The sequence below is a fragment of the Benincasa hispida genome, chromosome 8 (assembly GCF_027475165.1).
Source record: "Benincasa hispida cultivar pf3 chromosome 8, pf3_genome.v1.1, whole genome shotgun sequence".
In the NCBI taxonomy this organism is placed as follows: domain Eukaryota; kingdom Viridiplantae; phylum Streptophyta; class Magnoliopsida; order Cucurbitales; family Cucurbitaceae; genus Benincasa; species Benincasa hispida.
In genome coordinates this window covers 5,024,887-5,027,701 of record NC_143485.1, presented here as the reverse complement: position 1 = coordinate 5,027,701, position 2,815 = coordinate 5,024,887, and the positions used below count along the sequence as shown (strand labels likewise).

Below are 2,815 nucleotides of genomic sequence, written 5' to 3'. Positions count from 1 at the left end.
GCGAGGATCCGCACGCCCACCTCCGGAGTTTCATAGAGATCTGCAACACTTTTATGTTCCCTAACATCTCCACTGAGGAGGTTCGACTAACTTTGTTTCCATTTTCATTGTGTGACCAGGCACGAAAATGAGCTTATTCTCTCGTGCCAAGGGAGATTACCTCATGGGAGCAAGTAGTAGAGAAGTTTATGAAGAAGTACTTCCCTCCGACAGAGAACGCCAGAAGAAGGAAGTTGATCACCAATTTTGAACAAGATATTGACGAATTGCTCAGTGACGCTTGGGCGAGGTTTAAGAGGCTGGTAAGAGATTGCCCGCATAACGGCTTTCCAGATTGCTTACAGATGGAGATTTTTTATCATAGATTAAACCCGGCATCGCAGACAGCTGCCAATGCGGCAGTAGCTGGAGGTTTGCTAGATAAAACTTATGATGAGGCCGAGAATATCCTTGATCGCATTTCTAAAAACCATGAAAACTGTAGAGAAAGCAATCAAAGATTAAGAATCAAGGACAGTGACGCAAATAATGGGGCCATCGCATCCTTTCAGAGTCAAATGACTGCAATGATGAACTTGATACAGGGAATCGCAATCAATACCCCAGCAACGCATAGTGGGCAAGTGAACGCAATCAACCAGACAACCGCAAGTTGTGCTACTTACGGTGAAGGACATCAAATGAAGGAATGCCCGAGAAACCCACAGTCAGTCTATTTTGTGAAGAATAATCCGTTTTCTAACACGTACAACCCTAGGTGGAGAACTACCCCAACTTCGCGTAGAAAAATCAACAGCAAAATTTTCAATCAGTGGCACAAAAAGAAGGGCCACCCGGATTTTTCCCGCGAACCAACAGTCAAATGAATAATCAAGCCAGTAGCTCACAAGCGCCGCAATCTTCCTCTTTGGAGAGTTTGTTGAAGCAATATATTGAAAAGAACGAAACAGTGCTTCAAAATCAAGCAACATTAATCTGCAACCTAGAAATTCAGATAGACCAGATTGCGGGCGAACTCAAGAATAGACTACAAGGGGCCCTTCCGAGTTCAACGAAACTCCCACGCAACCTAGGGGTACGGGGAAAGAGCAATGTCAAGTGGTGATGTTGCAGAGCAGAAAGACTGTGGCTGGGGAGAAGAAGGAGCTTAGTCGGACTGCTCCAATTGAGCTAGAACTAGAGATTGCATTGACTCGAGGAGAAACAGAAGAAAAGAAAGCGAAGCTAGAAATTCTCCGAGATGTCGAAGTGGAAAGACTCTCCCGCGGCAAGGTTTTACACATAGGGCCAGCAGAGTAGGGGAACCGTTCCTTCCGTTCAGTAAGAGGGAGTAAGGATCAGATGTCACGTCAAAAGTAGTTTCTTGTAGTATAAAAGCTTTCCGTTGCAGCGCCAATTAAGGTGAGAGGAAGCAGGGAAGAAAAGGTTATTCCCTATTGGCTCACCCGGAACCAGATATTGCGTCCACCTCGGAGCCGAAAGAATAAGGGACTGTGAGAATACAACTGCCACCATTCCCTCAGAGACTCAAAAAGAAGAAAAATGATGAGGTATAGTATCAACGCTTCATGAATATGTTAAAAAAGTTGCATATTAATATTTCGTTCACTGAAGCAATTGAGGAGATGCCTGTATATGCGAAGTTTCTAAAGGATATGGTGACAAAGAAGAGAGGCACTAGTAAGTTCGCAACGGTGGCTTTGACACAGAGTTCCAAATCTATAATTCCACTGAAAATGCGCGACTCTGGGAGTTTCACTATACCTTGTTCCATTGGAGGATTATACATCGGTCAAATGCTATGCGATCTTGGGGCCAGCATTAACTTGATGCCCTTGTCAATTTTTAAGCAGCTGAATGTGGGGCAACTTGCGCCCACAATGGTGACTCTCCCATTAGCAGATAGATATCTTGTGCATCCAGAGGGGAAGGTGAAGGATGTTCTAGTTACAATCGACAAATTTATATTACCAGCAGACTTTATCATCCTGGACTACGAAGCAAACAAGGATATACCCATCATCCTAGGGCAACCATTTTTATCTACCAGTCGCGCCCAAATTAATGTGTACAAAGGAGAGATCACACTGAGTGTGAATAGACAGAAGCTCAGGTTTGACATTATCCGAGCCATGAAATATCCTGATGACGAAGACCTCAATGAACCCGACGATGAACCAAGTTTGAATGATGAAGAAAAGCCTAAAGATGAAAACGAAGATGAGGATGCGATCTCATCCATTGTAGCATGCAACGTGATCACAGAAAAAACAAACAAGGAAGATGAGATGATCGCATCCAAAGAAGACAATCTGACAGTGAATGAAGAAAGAAAAACAACAAAACCATCCTTAGAACAACCACCAACAATAGAGCTGAAGACCCTTCCTAACCACCTGAAGTATGCGTTTCTGGGGCAAAATGAAAAACTACTTGTAATCATTTACTCTTCACTTAATGAAGACCAAGAAAATGCGTTGATGAGCATTCTAAGAAAGTATGTAAAAGCAATTGGCTGGACGCTCGCAGACATTAGAGGAATCAACCCCGCATACTGTATGCATAGAATTCGTCTCTAAGAGAATAATAAAGGATCGATCGAACATCAGCGCAGACTCAACTCTGCGATGAAGGAGGTCGTAAAGAAGGAGATAATCAAGTGGTTAGACACGAGCATCATCTATTCAATAGCCGATAGCACGTGGGTCAGCCTCGTGCAATGCATGTCGATGAAAGGAGGGATGACAGTAGTCCCTAATGCAAATAACGAACTAATACTGCAAAGGATCGTCACGGGATGGTGGATTTGCATAGA

At 43.6% G+C, this 2,815-nt stretch overlaps 1 non-coding gene across 1 annotated transcript; it reads right to left on the bottom strand.

The window, feature by feature from the left end:
- Positions 1-221: 221 nt before the first annotated feature.
- Positions 222-328, bottom strand: LOC150034315 (small nucleolar RNA R71). Its single transcript, XR_016531634.1, has one exon. It is a non-coding gene; the product is annotated as a small nucleolar RNA R71 (small nucleolar RNA).
- Between the last annotated feature and the right edge of the window lie 2,487 nt (positions 329-2,815).